The sequence below is a fragment of the Orycteropus afer genome, unplaced genomic scaffold, assembly GCF_000298275.1.
Source record: "Orycteropus afer afer isolate SDZICR_OR568_19922 unplaced genomic scaffold, OryAfe1.0 scaffold00185, whole genome shotgun sequence".
In the NCBI taxonomy this organism is placed as follows: Eukaryota; Metazoa; Chordata; class Mammalia; order Tubulidentata; family Orycteropodidae; genus Orycteropus; species Orycteropus afer.
In genome coordinates, this window is record NW_006921772.1 from 5,767,785 (window position 1) to 5,788,003 (window position 20,219).

Here is a 20,219-nt window from a genome sequence, read left to right on the forward strand (position 1 = left end):
TACAGCCTGGTGGAACTACTAAGACTATGGCCCCTGGGTGCCCTTCAGGTCTTGAATTGAACCCACACCTGTGGTTTCCAGCCAAACAGAAGAGAGGCATATGAGTTGAACATTTACCTGAGGTAGATACACCCCTTGGAGAGAACAATCATTGAGAAAGAAGGGCTGCCTATGCACAGGAAGACAGCTTAGGGGGCAGGAGTCCATGGAGGGTTAGACACTGGGAAGAGGTAACTATGGGGAGGAAGTGGGAGGGGAGCTGTTGCATTGTGGAAAACTGTGGTCAATGTCATGAGACAAAGTATATGTAAACTGCTATATGGATAGTGAATTTGCTATGTAAATCTTTACCCAAATCACAATAATAATAATAATAATAAAGAAACCTTAAATTAAAAAAATAAATAAATTTCAACCAGGCACAGGGAAAAGAAAAAATGCTGAAAACTGGGACCTGGTAGGGGAAGATTAAGAATGATAATAAAAAGTACAAAAGTATTCATAATACTAGTTGTTTTAAAGCAGACAAATACAAGCAAACTAATCAGCAGGGAAAAAAAAATTGGTGGAGGACAGGGCAGTACACCCAGGCTCTGTCTGAGCACACAAACTGTGATGGAGTTCCTGTGGGCCCAGAAGGTAGGTGGGAGTTGGGGATGGCCACACCTCCATTCACCAAGCGGGTGTGGGGTATAAGAGTAACAAGGGAAATGTTGTACCTTTTCAGTCTTGCAGGTCCTGAGTGTCCTTGGGGTTGCTGGAAAGCAGAATGTGTTCTTAAGCCCTAGGAATCTGAGAGAGCACTGTCTCTTTAAATATCCAAAATAGTCAAGCTGCTTTTTAAACCTTCAAAATGACGGCACCCTCCGGACCAGCAAAATCCACAGCTCAGTCCACCTTTCTCTTCACCTCCGTTTCTTCCCCAGCCACCGTGCACAGTCCTCTGTGCAGTGCCTGGCTAGCAGGGTGATTTTTAGGTTAATTCTTAGGTCCTACCAGCACTCGGGAATCTCCAAGTTGTCTGTGCCATCAGGATGGCTCAGGATCGTTACCAGATCACAGATCCATCTGTCTCCTTTTTTGGCATTTTCAAGCAAATTCTTCTCCTAGTTGGGGTTTAGTCCACTTCTATATCCTTTCCTTCGAGGCTCAGGGGTCCAAGATTATCTTCTGTGTCTGTGTTAATTTGTTTCCCTTTTCTTTGTTGAAGAGGATCTGTGCAGTCTTTCTGCCTAGTCCACCATCTTGCTGGAACTCCTCCCAGTCCTATTTTGAGAGCCTTCAAGTTCAAGCTTCCTTTTTTTTTTTTTTTTTTTGGCCAGACTATTCATAAAGTTGCATGGTAATGTGTCAGACAGTGTTTCTTTGCTATTCATAATGTTTTCCCTGGTCAATTCTTTGAGAAGTGGATGGCCTCTTCCTTCTTCTTAGTCTGTCTCATTCTGTAAGCTGGACTGATATCTGTGCACCATGTGCACCCCACTGGAGTTGAATCACCAGTGCCTCAGCCTCAAAACTCACATCAACACATTAGCACAGTCAGACAAACTGACAGACAAGTTTGTCTCCCTGTTGGAAACCTCTCCTACCACCTTACCTGGGTTCCTGCAGCTGACTCCTCCTCTGTCCCAATTCCTGGGCCTTTTAATACCCTTTCTCCTACTCCCCTGCCCTGCTGCTTTAAGCATGCCTGGGTTCCCTCTCCTCACCTGGATGCCTGTGACTGACTGCTCCTCTGTCCTGGTTCCTAGGCCTTTTAATCCCCTTTCTCCCGCTCTCTCACCCTGCTGCTTTGGGCATGCCCGGGTTCCCTCTCCTCACCTGGATCCCTGCAGCTGACTGCTCCTCTGTCCCAGTTCCAGGTTCCTGTCTGGTTCCAGAAAATAGTCACTTCAAATTTCTCAACAGCAACACTAAAAACTAAGAGACAGTGGAGCAATGACTTAAATTTGAGGGAGAATTAGTACAAATTGTAATACCAAGCTAGTAATGAAAGAATGAAAAAAAGATACATATAATCTTAAGGAATTGATCTCTCATGCATGTGCCCTCAGGAAAGCTATTAAAGGACATACTTCCTCAAACTAAGCAATAAACTAATAAAAGGAAGACAAAGGAGTCTAGAAAATAGGATATTCAACAGAGAAGAGTGAGGAAAGGAATTCCTAAGGTAATGGTGAAAAGAAATCTCAGGACAACAGCTGTATAATAGCCCCAAAACTAACAAGCACAGATTGGAATAAAACTACAAAGAGGATCTAGAAATATAATGCCAAGAGGGGAAAAAAATGGAACTAATCAATTACCAGATGTTTGTGAAAGTATTGCCAAGAGACTTTACACTTCTAACGGGGTTTTGGATGAGTTTAAAATAGATACCCAAATGGTTGCAGGGGTTGGTGAACCCAAATTGGTGGGTCAGATGATAGCTGCTGTCTCAAGTCCAGGGGTGATGTGATGATGAATGTCACTAGGGATATGAAAATGAATAAATTAAGTCATTAGCATTTTGAAGCTTATAGGAAAACAAGCAACAGTAATACCATATGATAATTGCAATGACAGTATCCACTGATGTTGAGTCAATTCTGAATAATAGCGACCCTATAGGACAGAGTAACCTGCCCCATTTGATTTCAAAGGCTGTAAATTTTTACAGAAGCATACTGTCACATCTTTCTCTCATGGAGCAGCTCATGGGTTCCAACTGCACATCTTTAGGTTATCATCCAGATGCTTAACCACAAATCAGTGGTATGCCTAAAGAATAGACATTTGATCTAGACTTGAAGGATAAACCAGAATTCACCAAAAGAGCAAAGGAATTACACAAAGAGGGAACAGCATGAGCAAAAGTGCTGATATGACCACAGAAGGGCTGCCATTGGCCCACCTTCCCTTCCCTTCCCTCTCCAGATATACATCCCAGACCACGCAGTCAAGCTTCCTTTTTTTTTTTTTTTTGGCCACTACTATGGCACAGGATGACTAGACTGGAAATGGGGTCTAATTTTGGAAAGGTAGACTTAGAGAAGAGCATGGTATGTATGTTGGATACAGATTCAGGGGCCATTTAGGGAGGTAATTTCAGGGACTTGTGTGTCAGGAGCACAGTTTGGAAAGAGGATGCATAAAGTATCCCAGTGAGTGTCCGTTGGCCTCTTACCTCTCAGAGCATGGTCAAAGTAGGGCCAGGGTACAGGCCTCTAAAGCCTCGTGTCATTGGTAAGAACCCCTCGCCCAGGTCTAAGAGTGACACCAATTGCAATTGCCTATGCTTTCTAAGTTTGTAGGAAGTGTCAGTACAAATGCAGACTCCCAATCCTAATGATTTTTTCTACATTTTAATATCAGTTATGGTATTTTTTATGATAGTGAGTGGTTAGTAATGGTTGCCTGACTGAAGCAGTGAATAATTAGCAAAATTATTAAAAATAAGTGAAGAATACAGTCTTGCCAGCAATTTATTCTATACCATTATGATTTTGCTTAGTTTCCTCTTGTAAAACTGAATGTAGCAGGATGTTTTTCCTAATATTTAACAAAACTGTGACACATTTCTCTGAAAGTTCTGATAGTTGATATTGTCTGTGACCTTCTCTGAGGCAAAATGGTTCAATTAACTGCTGTATTAAAGAGTCATTTGCTGAAGAGAGCACTCGTCTTGATTCCATCTCATTTTCATAATCCTTTGAAACACCTTACACATAATGGAAAACAAATAAATATGCTGCACAATTTATCAAGTCACATAACAGACTATCGCCTTTTCACTCATATATTTATCTTACTATTGCTGTATGAATGTTTTATCCTCTGGGTGAATGCAGTACTTTTTAATTATTTTGAAGAAAGCTTAACAGAAATAGGAATGATTCAATTAAAAATAGTCTTGTTCCTTCACCTTTGTCACCTATTGTAGAGATTTAATTCTTGCCATAACTTTAGTTGATAACATGTTAAGAGGTTTTACTAAGAAAAATTAAAGCTTAAGAAAGAAATATTTTCTAGACACAATAGCCATGTCTGTTGTTAGGTGTTGTCGAATCAATTCTGACTCATAACGACCCAATGTACAACAAAACAAAACACTGCTGAGTCCTGCACAATCCTTACAATTGTTGTCATGTGTGAGCTCATTGTTGCTGCCACTGTGTACAAATATCTCTTTGAGGATCTTCCTCTTTTTACCTCACCCTCTACTTTTCCATGCCTTCTCTACAAAGGATAATTCTTTTAACATTGTTTTCTCAGTGAAAATTCTATCAGGTTGTTAATGCTTAAATTCTATGGTTCCTACTGAAATGTCTTATCCCTACTTTGATATGAATATCAGGGAGGCCTGGTCATGATAGTTTTTTACACTATCAGTTAACATTTATGGATAATAACCTTTATGGATAAAGACATTTGTAATTACTGGTTTTAAATATCTCAAAAAACAACAGCAACAAACTCACTGCCATCGAGTTGAACCCGACTCATAGCGACCCCCCCTTTGGGTTTCCAGAGTAGTATGACTATGGAAGTAGATTGCCCAACCTTCCTTCCAAGGAGTGGCTGGTGGGTTTGAACCACCAGCTTTCTGGCTAGCAGTCAAATGCCTTAGGCACTACACCAAGCATTGTTAAGAACAACAAAAACACTATCTTCTCAATAATTCTTTGCAAATCTTGTTCCTATGTGAAACAGGATTTTTTTAAAAAAATAAATTTACTGAGTTTTGCCTTTGACTTTCTATAGTGAGAAAATATTGGCGTTACCAGGAATTTCATTTTACTTGGATCCACAGTCAACACCCATGGAAATAGCAGTCAGGAAATCAGACATCTCATTGCACTAGGCAAATCTGCTGCAAAAGACCTCTTGAAAGTGTTAAGATTAAGGTGTATCTGACCCAAGCCATAGTATTTTCCATCACCTCATGTACATGTGAAAGCTGGACCATAAATGAGGAAGACTGAGGAAGAGCTGATGCCTTTGAATTGTGGTGTTGTCAAAGAATACTGAAAATACCATAGACTGCCAGAAAAACAAATAAATCTGTCCTGAAAGAAGTGCAGCCAGAATCCTCCTTGGAAGCAAAAATGACCAGACTTCCTCTCTCCTACTTTGGTCATGTTGTCAAAAGGGACTATTCCCTGGAGAAGGATATGCTTGGTAAAGTAGAGTGTCAGCAAAGAAAGGGAAGACTCTCAACGAGATGAATTAATGCATTGGCTGAAATGACAGGCTCAAGCATAACAAAGATTGTGAGAATGGTGCAAGACTGCAATGTTTCATTTTGTTATTCATAGAGTTGCTGCTATGAGTTGGAGCCAACTTGATGGCACCTAACAACATCTATAGTGTTATGAAAATTATATGAATGTTTACAAATAATGTTGATACCCACCAGCCACTCCTCGGAAGGAAGATTGGGCAATCTACTTCCGTAGTGATACTGCCTCAGAAACCCAAGGAGGGGTTGCTGTGAGTCGGGTCCGACTCGATGGCATATAACAACAACAACAACATATTCTTAATATAAACAGCAAACATAAGAAGCACAGACATACATGGACTCACAGGCATACATAAGAAGTCTGCCCAAACCAGAAAATTACCTGGATTTGATCAGTTTTTAACATTTGTGTTGCTTTCTTTGATCTCAAATATTAATATGAAAGACCCACCAAGCAAAGTTCATGCAGAAATGTCCTTTGTCAAACCCATTTCCATCAAGTTGATTCCTACTCAAAGTTACCCTATAGGGCAGAGTAGAACTGCCCTATAGTGTTTCCAAAGTACACAGTGTCTAGATTGGTACATCAGTATATCTGGAAGGATTTACAAACAGATTTTTCTTCATTTTATGGACATTTAGCAGGGTATAAAGTGGCCATGAATCATCAGCTTCTGCATTACACTTGCCATGATTATAAGAGCTACGGCAGAGAGAATGTTTAAGATTTCTCAAAGAGAACAAATATGAACAGGAGGCTGAAAACCTGAGGATCAACACCATGTAAAGAAGATTAAACCTCTAAAAGAGAGCCAAGGGGAGGGATTCATGTAAAATGGCTTTGAGCAGTCAAGAAAGGAGGGTTTAAACCTTTTGCCTTGTGTTTCTGAATATGGAACTCTGGTGGTACAGTGGTTAAGGCATTTGGCTAGTAATCCAAAGGCTGGTGGTTTGAAACCACCAACCTCTCTACAAGACAGTCTTAGAATCCTTATGGGACAGTTCTACTCTGACTTATGTTGTTGTTGTTGTTATGTGCTGTCGAGTAAGACCCGAATCATAGCGACCCCTCCTTGGGTTTCTGAGGAAGTATCACTACGGAAGTAGATTGCCCCATCTTCCTTCCGAAGAGTGGCTGGTGGGTTTGAACTGCCAGCCTTCTGGTTAGCAGTCAGGTGCCTTAGGCACTAAGCTACCATAAGTCAGCATTAACTCAACAGCAGGTTTTTTTTTTTTTTTTCCCTGAATTTGGAAATTTGAGTGACTTTATAGAGATTTCAATTTCAATAGATATAAACAGGAAACATAAAGCTTCTAAGAGGCTCAAATGAAATGAACCAAAAAACTAAATCTTTGCCACTGAGTCAATTTTGACTCACAACTTATGACCCTATAGGACAAAGGACAACTGCCCCACAGGGTTTCCTAGGTTGTAAATCTTTATGGAAATAGACTGCCTCATCTTTCTCCCATGGAGTGGCTGGTGAGTTCTAACCACCAACCATATTGTTAGCAGCTGAGCACTTGACCACTATGCCAATAGGACTACTTTCAAATAAAATAGGAAAGATGGGTGTTATTTAAAGTAGAATGTGGGCACAAGATAGAGATTTGTTTTGTAAGGTTGAAAGAATTAGTTTCTTGAAGAAATAATTGAACCATGTTTCTTTCTTCTTTTAACACAGAATGTACAATAAGACTATAAGTTTGTAATGGGAAATCTTATGCAATTTTTGCATATATTGTAGTTTATATAATTATAAAAACTTAAACAGTGAAAAGACCACTGTACTCTTATCCAACTTAATGAATTTTCAGTTTAAATTAAGATTACTCTATTTCCTTGTACTTTATGATTTTTTTCTATGTTTGTGTACAGTAATATTAGTACAGATCATAATTAATAATAGAAATAAGTGTCTGGTTAACCACACTATGTGGAGTGTACTTTTCTTAAAATTGGAGCCAGTGACAGTGTCTTCTAACTCATTTAAGTGTACCAGTTTTCCTTAATAATGATGGGTATTGTTAGAGTATTTCCCATGCTCACAATGCCAAAAGATTTCTATAGCTTGAATCTGATGATGTGCTGGAATCCAGAATTATTCACTCTAATTCTCAATTACTTTTGTCTTAATCTCTAAAAATTATTTTAAAAAAAACCATAATTCCCAAGAGTAAACTAGACTTTAAATGTTGAAAAACTTCTTGGCTTCCTGTATTAGTCAGGATTCTCCAAAGAAACAGAACCACATAGGGTAGAAACTCCAGGGAGATATCTATGTTACAGTTTTTGCTATTGGACCTTCAGCTGTTAGATGAGGCCCACTCACATTATCAAGGATGATCTCCTTTACTTAGAGTCAATTGATTGTAAATAAACATATCTACAAAATACTTTCACAGCCACATCTAGACTAGTATTAACCAAACAACTGGACACCATAGCCAAGCCAAGCTGACAAAAAATTAACCACCTCATTCCCATTATATACCTTATTTGTATTTCTGTAAATTAAATTATTATTTGATAAAGTTAAGGTCTGTACTCAATATAAACATCATTTCTGCATGTGATGGCAGTATGTGTGTGTGGGAGGGGAGAGGATCAAGAAAATCTGTGAATTTATTCAATCTGTGCCTGTCTCAGACCAGTGAGTCTTATACCAAAAACCAAAATAAACCCACTGTCATTGAGTCAACTCTGACTCATAGTGAACCCCATTGGGTTTCCAAGGCTGTAAATCTTTTCAGAAGTAGATTGCCTCATCTTCCTCCTGTACAGCAGCTGGTAGTCCTGAACAGCTGACCTTCTGATTAGCATCCAAATGCCTTGCAGACTATTCCACCAGAGATCCAAGGAGAAACAAAGTTATGGCAAACTGCCACTAAATGCCAACCTCTAGAACAAAAACCCCCAAATAGTTCAATAACAAGATCCATTCCTTATGTTCTCAGACAATGTATCAGATGTGGAAGGAATACAAAAAAATCAAGATATACAAGTTTTCACTGGAGACCTTGGGTAAGGAGCTCTGGTGGTGTAGTGCCTAAGGCATTTGACTGCTAACCAGAAGGCTGGTGGTTCAAACCCACCAGCTACTCCTTGGAAGGAAGGTTGGGCAATCTACTTCTGCAGTAATACCACCTCTGAAATCCAAAGAGAGGTCGCTATGAGTTGGATCCAACTGGACAGCAGTGCATTGCATTGTTGCATTGTATACAAGTTTTCACTGGAGAATGTGGGTAAGGAAGCTTTGAAAAGGATGATTTTGAGAGAAATATTACATATTACATTATCCCACCACTCCTCTGTCAGTTTGTTGTACTGTGGCTTGCACATTCTTGTGAGGCTGGAAACTATGACATCAGTAGGGTCACCCATGGTGGACAGGTTTCAGTGGAGCTTCCAGACTAAAACACATTCAGAAGGAAGGGGCCATACACTTCTCAAAAAATTGGCCAGTGAGAACATTATAAATAGTAATGAAGCACTATCTGACATATTACTGGAAAACATTATGGATAGCCCTGAAACATTGTTCAATATAGTGCCAGAAGATGAGCCTCTTGGGTTGAAGGCTCTCAAAATATGGCTGAGCAAGTGCTGCCTCCTCAGAGTAGAGTTGACCTTAATTATGTGGATGAATTAAATCTTTGGGGACCTTCATTTGCTGAGTGGCATAACGCAAAATGAGAAGAAACAGCTGCAAACATCCACTAATAATCAGAATGTGGAATATACAAACTATGAACCTAGGAAAATTAGAAGTTGTCCAAAGTCAAATGGAATGCATAAAGATTGATGTCCTAGGCATTCATGAGCTGATATGGACTGGTTTTGGCCATTTTGAATCAGGCAACCATATGATCTCCTATGCTAGGAATGACAAATTGAAGAGAAACAGCATGACGCTCATTGTCACAAAGAATGTTTCATGATCTGTCCCGAAGTACAACGCTGTCAGTGATAGAATAATATCCATATGCCTCCAGGTAAGACCAGTTAGTACTACTATTACTCAAATTTATACACCAGCCACCAAAACCAAAGAAAAAGAAATTGAAGATTTTTACTGACTTCTACAGTCTGAAATTGACTAAACATGCAATCAAGATGTGTTGATTATTACTGGTGATTGGAATAGAAAAGTTGGAAAAAAAAGAACATTGTTGGCATTTCTCAAGCTGAAATAGCTGAAGACAAAATTCAACCCTTCAGATGCAATATTGAAGGACTCTATCAACAAAGTATTGAATAACACAGGAAGCATCAAAAGAAGATCGAAGAAATACACAGAGTCAATGTACCAAAAAGAATTGGTCAATACTCACCCATTTCAGGAGCATATCATCAAGAACCAATGATATTGAAGGAAGAAGTCCAAGCTGCACTGAAGGAATTGGCAAAAAAAAAAAATTAAGCCTTCAGGAATTGATGGAATATCAATTTATATGTTTACCCAAACTGATGCAATGCTGGAAGCACTCACTCTATGCCACAAAATTTAGAAGACAGAACTTGATCAACCAACTGGGAGAGATTCATATTTATGCCTATTCCAAAGAAAGGTGATCCAACAGAATGTGGAAACTACCAAACAATATCATTAATATCACATAGAAGTAAAATTTTACTGAAAATGATTTAAAAATGGTTGCAGCACTATGCAGACAGGGACCTTCCAGAAATTCAAGCTGGCTTCAGAAGCGGACACAGAACTAGGGATACCATTGCTGATGTCAGATGGATCTTGGCTGAAAACAAGGAATAGAAAGATGTTTACCCATGTTTTATTGACTATGCAAAGGTGTTCAACTATGTAAATAACAAAAGAAAAAATATATAGGTAACATTGCAAAGAATGGGAATTCCAGAACACCAATTGGGCCCATAAGGAACTTGTACAGAATAAGGGGATACTGTGTGGTTTAAAATCAGGAAAGATGCACATCAGGGTTGTATCCTTTCAAGATACTTATTTAATCTGTATGCTGAGCAAATCACCCAAGAAGCTAGACTATATGAAGAAGAATGCTGTGTCAGAATTGGAGGAAGACTCAATAACAACCTGTGATATGAAGTAGACACAACCTTGCTTGCTGAAAGCAAAGAGGACATGAAGCACTTACTGATGAAGATCAAACACTACAGTTTAAAGAAAAAAAAAAAGTCCTCACAACTGGACCAATAAACAGCAATATGATAAATGGAGAAAAGATTCCAGTTGTCAGGGATTTCATTTTACTTTATTCCACAATCAATCCCCATGGTAGCAGGAGTTAAGAAATCAAACAGCATTTTGCGTCAGGCAAATCTGTTGCTTTAAAAGACCTATTTTAAGTGTGAAAGAGCAAAAATGTAACTTTGAAGACTAAGGTGTACCTGGCCCAAGCCGTGGCATTTTCAATGACCTTGTGTGCATGAGAAAGCTGAATGATGAATAAGGAAGATCCAAGAAGACTGACGCAATGAATGATCATGTTGGTAAAGAATATCGAATATACCTTGGATGGTCAGAAGAACCATTAAATCCATCTTGGGTGAAGTACAGCCAGAATACTTCTTGGAAGCAAGGATAATGAGATTTCCTCTTTTGTACCATCATCTGCGAAAAGGGCATGGAAAAGACATCTTCTGACTGCCTCTGACTTCACAAGAGGGAGACAAAATCACCATCAGCAGCCCAAGGTTTATTCCTATGAGCCAGACATGCTACCACCCTCCATTCTTCTGACCAATTCTGACACCAACCATCCCTCCCAAGGCACTCAATACACTCACCACTTCTCTGCTGGTTTCAATAATTCACTCAATGGCCACACAGAACTCACAGACAATACTCACCATTATGGGGTATATTAGGGAAGTAGGAGCTCTGGTAGTGTAGTGCCTAAGGCACTTGACTGCTAACCAGAAGGCTGGCAGTTCAAACCCACCAGCCACTCCTCGGAAGTAAGCTTGGGCAATCTACTTCCATAGTGATATTGCCTTGGAAACCCAAGGAGGGGTCGCTATGAGTCAGGTCTGACTCGATGGCACATAACAACAACAACAATTAGGGAAGTAATATGTGGTTTATTAGGTGACAACTCAGGTTCAGGAATGCTCCCAGGATACAATTCTTCAATCAGGACTGGCTCCCCTCTGCCATACCCTCAGGCACACTTCTCTGGCCCTTGGCCTCCTGGCCTGACCTCAGCATTACAAAGCTCTTTTAGCTCTCCTGATAGGTACAACTAGGTGCACCCTACTCTGCCAGCAAGCCTCCTGCCCAAAGACACTCAGTTTTCTCACTCCCTGGGCCAGAAAGCCCACCACTGTGTCTTGTACCTCTTGGTTCCTCAGCTGGTTGTCTCAGCTGGTCGTCTGTGCCATCTTTCTGTGAAGGAAGACCAGTGCAGGGAACTCGAGTGCAAGGAGATCTGGAGTCCAAGGATGCACTCCACTCCAACCCCAGTTGTTCTCCTTTGATGGCAGTGAGATCCTTACTTCTGCCTCTGGGAGGGCTCATTTTAAGCCAGCAGCACAGCAAAACTAACCAATCCTAACATTAGCATTCCACACACCTTGCATGGTCCCATTCAGTAATCCAGTGGAAGTCACAAAGGCCATGGCTAGAAAAGCCATACCAAGTAATTCACTGAACCACAGTCATGTAATCAGGAAGGACCAGTCCTTGGAGTGGATATCATGCTTGGTAAAGTAGAGGGGTCAGTGAAAAAGAGGAAGACACTCAATGAGATGAATTGGCACAGTGGATGCAACAATACACATAAGCAAAGCAACAATTGTGAGGGTGACACAGGACTGGGCAGTGTTTTGTTCTGTTGCACATAGAGTCACTACAATTCAGACTTGATCCTATAGCACTTAACAATAACAATAGCATTCCACCGTCTCTTAGAGCGATGTGGGCTTCAGAATCAAAAACTAACAATAACATGGGGAGTCATGGTACAAGAACCACAAAATCTAGTGGTAAAGCCTGCTAAACAAGAATACCACTCAGCTAATTGCTGAATATATGATTATAAATTTAAAACAATATGTAAAAACATAATGATAAAACAGAATAGCTATCTGTGTATGAAGTTACAGATTTTTCTATCAAAACGTTAAGTGCAATAGGTGAGACCAAGTAAAATAATGCTTGGTTGTCTTATTTCAATAAAACGTAAATGGATACATTGTTTTTTATATTATTTATAGGTGAAATACATATATAGGTTTAAATAAAGCCAACCACCAGGAATTAAAAAGTCAGTAATATTCTCTACTGAGTTTCTAAATCATTAGAGGGATAAAAGCCAAAAAGGCTTATAGAGAAAAGGACTTAAAAAAAGGAAACATCAGGAACTGAGTATCAAGATAAATCTCAAAATGTCAATTATTACAATAAAAATAAGTTATTAATACAAATATATTAATATTTTATTATGTGTTTGGTGAAAGTTTACACAAGTTAGGTTCCTTTTTGAAAATTTACACACAAATTATCAATGAGATTAGTTACTTTTTTTCGCTTTGATTGATTGTCTTTTAAAATTTGTTGAATATTTTTTATGTCAGCTGTGTTCTATTTACTTTTTTTGTTTTTAGTATTTTATTGTGATTTTGGAGGAAATTTATTTAGCAAATTAAATTCTCATTTAACAATTTCTATACATATTATTCTATACGTATTATAAGGAGCTCGGAATGTGCAGTGCCTAAGGCATATGACTGCTAACTAGAAAGCTGGCGGTTCTAAACCTACCAGGTGCTCCACAGAAGAAAGATGAGGCAATCTACTTTCATGAAAATTTCTCACTTTGGAAACCCAGTGCAGGTCACTATGAGTTGGAATCAACTCAGTGGCAGTGGGTTTCATACATATTATGCAATGACATTGGTTGTAATTTTCACAATATGTTAGCGTTATTCTTTCCAATCAGATTGTTGTTTCTGTTATTTTAGCTTCCTTGTCCATCTTTTTCTTTTCCTCTTTTGTCTGCAGTAAATGAGCCCTGGTAGCGTATGTAGTGCTTAAGGCACTTGACTGCTAACCAGGCTGGCGGTTTAAACCCACCAGTCACTCCTGGGAAGGAAGATTGGGCAATCTACTTCCATAGTGACACCATCTCAGAAACCCAAGGAAGGGTCTTTATGAGTCAGGTCTGACTCAAGGGCACATAACAAAACATCTAACATAACAACAACATCATTTAACTGACTGTTTGTTTAGAGACGCATAAGACACAGGGTTGATATTATTTATTTTATGAGTGACTGTCTTTTGGCTGATAGGTGACCTTTGGGAACGGTTTGAATTCCATGTTTAAAGAGCATTCCTGGGAAAATCTGGTGGCATAATGCCTAAGGCATTTGACTGCTAACCAGAAGGTTGGTGGTTTAAACCCACCAGTCACTACTCGGAAGGTTGGGCAACCTACTTCCATAGAGATACCACCTCAGAAACCCAAGGAGGGGTTACTGTGAGTTGAATTCACTCAACAGCAATGAGTTTGGATTTTTTGGTTTAGGGCAAGTCTCAAGGATTCCCTCAGTCTTCTTCTTGTTGTTGTTATGTGCAGTTGAGTCATAGTGCCTTAGGCACTGTGCTACCAGAGCTCTTACTGGTCCAATAAGTCTGGGATTTTTTTTAGAATTTGAGTTTTGCTCTCCATTTTTTTTCCCTTTATATCTGGGACCATTTATTGTGTCCCTGGTCAGAATAGTCAGCAGTGGTAGCTTGGAACTGTTTAGTTCTTCTGCTATCAAAGTAGGTGAGTCTATGGTTCATATAGACTGTTAGTCCTGTAGACTAGTTTCTTCTTTAGGTCTTTGGTTTCTTTCTTTCCCTTTTACTCCAGACACATAGAGATCAATAATTGTATCTTAGATGACTGTTCACAAGCTTTGAAGACCTCATGCCTCCTCTGCTGCCTTATGATTACTGACACATTTCTTCTGACAAACCCTGAGCAAGAGACAGAAGGACACTGCTCTAGCCCCACAGAAGTGGAGACTCTGGCCAGTCTTTCCCCAATGAACAAGAGTATACTCTAGACCAATGATAGATTCAGCTGAGGGTAGTAATCTTGCACAGATTACAGATTTGGTTTCCCCAAACCAAAACATAAGTTGTTGTGTATTCTCCAGTCAATTCTGATTCAACAGACAAAATAGAAATACCACATAAAAAATATTTTTTGTGTGTTTTGGGTGCAAATTTACAGAGCAGAATTTGTTTTACATTCAACAGTTCATGTACAATTGGTTTCACTCCCCAATTACCATCCCCCTCCCTAACCCATTCTCATCCTCTTCCTTCCCATTGACCCACCCATCCCTGTGCCCTTCTTAGTTATGCATTCCTCTCTGTGCAGTTTTTCTTCTATGTGAATGTTGCCCCTCTGGTGCCCCATGGCCAATTGCTCCAAGGGGTATATATCCATAGAATAGGTGGGTGCATCACCCTGGGTTGGGTGTTCTGCAGGTAAGTCTTACTATGCCCTTGAGAGTGAGTGAGTTTTATCCCAGGCCCCAGGTATATCCCAGGGCCATAGTCTTGAGGATCCCACCAGACTCCATCTGACCAGTAATTCTGGTCATTGTTGTGTTTTTGAATTTTGTTCCACGCTTTTCCTCTCACTTTATCCAGGATCTTCAGTTTTGATCCCTTTCCCAGCGGTTGGCATTGGTAGTCAGGCACCATCTAGTTCTTCTGGTCTCAAGGTTCATCATATCCTACGGCTGATTGTTTCCAAACGCCCTTGGTTTTCTTCACTCTTCTTCACATCTGATGAAAGGAGACCATTAGCTGAATCTTAGATGGCTACTTGAATCTTTTAAGACCCCAGTCGCTACTCACCAAATTAGGTTGTGGAAAAAGATTTTTATGTATTATGTTGTGTCAGTTGAACCTGGTGTCCCCTAATACTATGGTCCTAAGTCAGCATATCAGTGGTTCTCTCTCCCAAGGTGTCTGGCAGTCTATGAGGGATTGCTCCATGTCTGTCTTCTGTTGATTCTGTAATAATTGTAGTTATTTTGTATCACTAGTATCTGTGCAAGATTACTACCCTCAGCTGAATCTATCATTGGTCTAGAGTATACTCTTGTTCATCAAACCCCATCTGATCTTCTCAGTCGTCTATGTATTTATCTGTAACCCAGTGTTTGGTGTTAGTGGTAATGCAGTATTGTGGATATGAATGAAGAATGGAATTAGCCTCTGTCATCTATATCTCATGTGCACAATTCAGTGTCCTCCCTTTCTCCAGTGTTATCACGTTGGTCATAGACTCTTTCCATACCATCCCTCCCCTTACCCAACTCAGCGTGTGTCCCCCAACTAGTCTGAAATTATCCTCTCCTCTTCCCTCTCATCCCTGGTAACCTACAAATTAAGTTCTCTTCTCTAAGCACACCCTTCTTTGAGTTTTTACAGTAATGGGCTCATACAATATTTGTCCTTCCGTGATTTATTTTACTAGCATAATGTCCTCCAGGTTCATCCATGTTGTAAAATGATTCATGTATTCTTTATGTTCTTTAATGTAGCATGGTATTCCATTGTGTGAATGTACCATTATTTTGTTATCCATTCATCTATTGATAGGCATTTAGGTTGTTTCCATCTCTTTGCTATAGTGAATTTTGCTGTGTTGAACATGGGTGTACATATGTCTGTTCTGTCTCTCGCCTCTTTAGAATATATTCCTAGTAATGAAATTGTTGTCTCAAATAGTATTTCTATTTTCACTTTTTTAAGGAAATGCTGCCATCTAGATTCAACGGTCGGTCTCTCCTCATCAAGAGCAAAGAAGAAAGAAGAAAACCAAAATTATTGGAAACAATCAGTCGTAGCAACTGGTACACCATCCAATCTGCAACCTATACAACTATGAGACCAGAAGAACTAGATGGTGCCTGGCTACCACTGTCATCCACTTGGAAGGGATGTAGGAGAACCTGGATAGAGAGGGAGAACAATGTGGAACAAAATTCAAAATCATTTGGAGGCAAAAAAAAAAAAAAAGAAGGTGAGGACCAGGTTTGCTGGTCCAATAGAGCCTGGTGGAACCACTGAGACTGTGGCCCCTAGTTGCCCTTCAGGTCTGGAATTGAACCCAAACCTGTGGTTTCCAGCCAAACAAAAGACACGCATATGAGTTAAACATTTACCTCAAATAGACACACGCCCTGGAGAGAACAATCATGGGAGAAAGAAGGGCTGCTTATGCACAGGGAGACAGCTCAGGACGCAGGAGAGTATGGAGGGATGGACACTGGGAAGAGGTAATTATGGGGACGAAGTGGGAGGGGAGCTGTTGCATTGTGGTAAACTGTGGTCAATGGCATGAGACAAAGTATATGTGACTGCTGTATGGAAAGTGAATTTGCTCTGTAAATCTTCACCCAATTAAAAATAAATAAATAAAAAATTAATTAAAAAAAAAAAAAACTCTTATTGTATGAAGGATATAAGCAGCTACATAGAGAATTAAAGGTCACAAATTTGAATTTCTAATAAATAATGAAAATAATACCTTATAGATACATAGTTCACTGTTACTTCACTCTAAGAACAAGTTTTTAATATCTCATTTTATTTTATCATAAAAAAGTCAGATTTACATTATGAGTAGTATGAAATTTGTGCCCATCTGAAATAAGTTTCACAATCATAAAACACAATGAAAGTGTATTCTTTCAAGTACAAAGTCTTTGCTATCGTTCCTTCTCCTGTACAGAAGTCTTCCACTAATGCAGTGTCCTAGTATTTTCTGTGCCTAACTTGGCATATAGTTGCTGTTGTTGTTAGGTGCCATCAAGTTGGCTTCAACTCATAGCTATCCTATGTGCAACAAAGGAAACACTGCCTGGTCCTGTGCCAGCCTCACAATTCTTGCTATACCTGGCAGCCATTGTATCAATCCAACTCATTGAGGGTCTTCCCCTTTTTTGTTGACCCTCCACTTTACCAAGTATGATATCCTTCTCCAGGAAATGGTCCCTTCTGACAAAAGACAAAAGCTGGCCATTCTCACTTCCAAAGATCATTCTAGTTGCACTTCTTCCAGGACAGATTTGTTAGTTCTTCTAGCAGTCCTTGGTGCCTTCAGTATTCTTTGCCAACACCACAACTCAAAAGCATCAACTCTTCTTCTGTCTTCTTTATTAACTGTCTAGCTTTCACTTGCGTATGAAGTGATTGAAAATACTAGGACTTGGGTTAGGTTCACCTTAGTTTCAAAGAGACATCTTTGCTCTCCAGCAATTTAAAGAGGTCTTTTGCAGCAGATTTGCCCAGTGAAGTACACTGTCTGATTTCTTGACTGCTATTTCCATTGGTATTGATTGTGGAATCAAGTAATATGAAATCTTTGACAACTACAATCTTTTCTCTGTTTATTGTGATGTTGTTTATTGGTCCAGTTATGAGGATTTTTGTTTTCTTTATGTTGAGATGTAATCCATACTGCAGACTTTAGTCTTTAATCTTCATCAGCAAGTGCTCAAGGCAACCTCAATTTCAGCAAATAAAGCTGTGTCATCTGCATATCTCAGGTTGTTAATGAGTGTCCCTGCAATCTTGATGCTATGTTCTTTTTCATATATTCCAACTTCTTAGACTATCTGTTCAGCAAACAGACCAAATACATATGGTGAAAGGATGCAACCCTGATGCACTCTATTCCTGATCCTAAATCATGCAGTACTCCCTTGTTCTGTTCAAATGACAGCTTCATGCTCTATGCACAGGTTCTTCATGAGCACAATTAAGTGTTCTCAAATTCCCATTCTTCTCAATGTTATCCATAATTTGTTATGATCTACACAGTCTAATGCTTTTGCATAGTCAATAAAACACAAGTAAACACTTTTCTGGTATTCTCTGCTTTCAACCTAGATCCATCTGAGATCAGCAATGATATTTCTTATTCCACATCCTCTTCTGAATCCAGCTTGCATATTTGGAAGTTCTCTGTCAGTATATTGCTGAATTGTTTTTTAATTATAGTCAGCAAAATTTTACTTGCATGTATATTAGTGATATTGTTTGACAATTTTCACATTCTGTTGGATAACCTTTCTTTGGAATGGCCACAAATATGGATCATTTTCAGTTAGTTGGTCAGGTAGCTGTCTTCCAAATTTCTTGGCATAGATGAGTGTGTGCCTCCAGCATGCCATCTATTTGTTGAAACATCTCAATGGATGTGTTAGACTGGGTTCTCTAGAGAAACAAAACCAGTAAAGCTTATTATATATATAGTGTGTGTGTGTATATATAGAGAAATTTATCTGAGGAAAATGGGTCACACACTTATAGAAGCTGGCAAGTCTAAAGTTCCTGGATCAAATGTCAAGCTGGAGGCATTTCCACATCAAGCTGGAGGTTTTTCCCAACTCTTGCTGTCACAGGGGCTGAGGAGCTCAAGGCTGGTAGGCAGTACACTGGCTGTTGACTCCAACGAATGATGAATCCAAGATCTCCAGGCCAAATTGTGGATTGTTCACTCATGGACAGTTGTAGGCAACACAACAGAATCCCAATCCATGGAAGAATGTCTCTTTTCCTGGAATGCCCATAGATATACTGGAAGCAGGCCACACCCCTAGGGAAACTCCATTTCAACAGATTGCCTGCTCAAAATATAACCATCTGATCCCATCATGGGAATAACCACACCACAACAGCTTACACCACATAGAATTGTGGTCCAGCCAAGTTGACACACAGCTCCAACTATCACAGTCTGCCCCTTGTCAACTTGGCAGTAGTACACATCTTCTTAACCATATATAATCTCTAAATAAGGTCAATTATAAAGTCATACTTGCACCTAACATGATATGTTAACATATGTACAACCAAAATGCATTAACCTTATTTACATTTCACAGTTCATAACAGAAGTAAACAAAAATATTTGATGCAAATATACAATGAAGAAATATAACAATCACAGTCCTGGTTTCTGCAGCTGGTCATGTGGTTGTAGCTGATATTCAGAACTACCTTCTTCCACCACCCAATCTGTATTTCCCTTGCCCTCAGCAAGCACCTCATCTGGTCATGGTTCTTTGCTTGGTGGGGTGACCCAAACCTTCATTCCTAAAGGGTCTGGGCCACTAGCAGTCATATAAGAATTGGGTTGCTATAATTTTCCATTGACTTTAATCACAGGACATGAGAGTACTAAGAGACATCCTAAAGAATCTCCTGTATTCCAGATATATTCTTCTTTACCTCCATTATGTAAAGCCAATCCAATTTCCCCCTTGGTAATCAGAATCTATCACACCAGATAGTACAGTAATGCCTTCTATGTCTGTTGATCTAGAGGCATGAGGAAGACAAAATGACTGGGTAGCATTCTTAATTTCCAGTTCAATGAAATCAGTATTATGTCTCCAGGTGGGAGTGTTCCTGCCTTTGGGACTAAGATCTCCAGACCCACAGAGCATAGGGTAGCAGGGACAGGAGGGAAAAATTTTTTGAGTGGGTCACTAGGGGTAATAGTGAGTAGTACCTCTCCTGTTTCCACCCCTTGGTTCCTGGACCCATGAATCCTGGCTATTGGAGAAACAGAACCATATATTGGATGCTAGTTTAGATCATATACAGCCTCCTAGAGAACATTGCCCCAACCCTTCAAGGTATTGCCACCTAGCTTGTGTTTTTAGGAGACCATTCCATCGTTCTATCAAGCCAGCTGCTTCAGGATGATGGGCAACATGATAAGACCAGTGAATTCCATGAGCATAAGCCCATTGCCACACTTCATTTGCTGTGAAATGATTCCCTTAATCCGAAGCAATGCTGTGTGGGATACCATGACGGTGGATAAGGCATTCTGTAAGTCCATGGATGGTAGTTTTAGCAGAAGCATTGCATGCAGGGAAGGCAAATCCATATCCAGAATAAGTATCTATTCCAGTAAGAACAAAACGCTGTCCTTTCCATGATGGAAGTGGTCAAATATAATCAACCTGCCA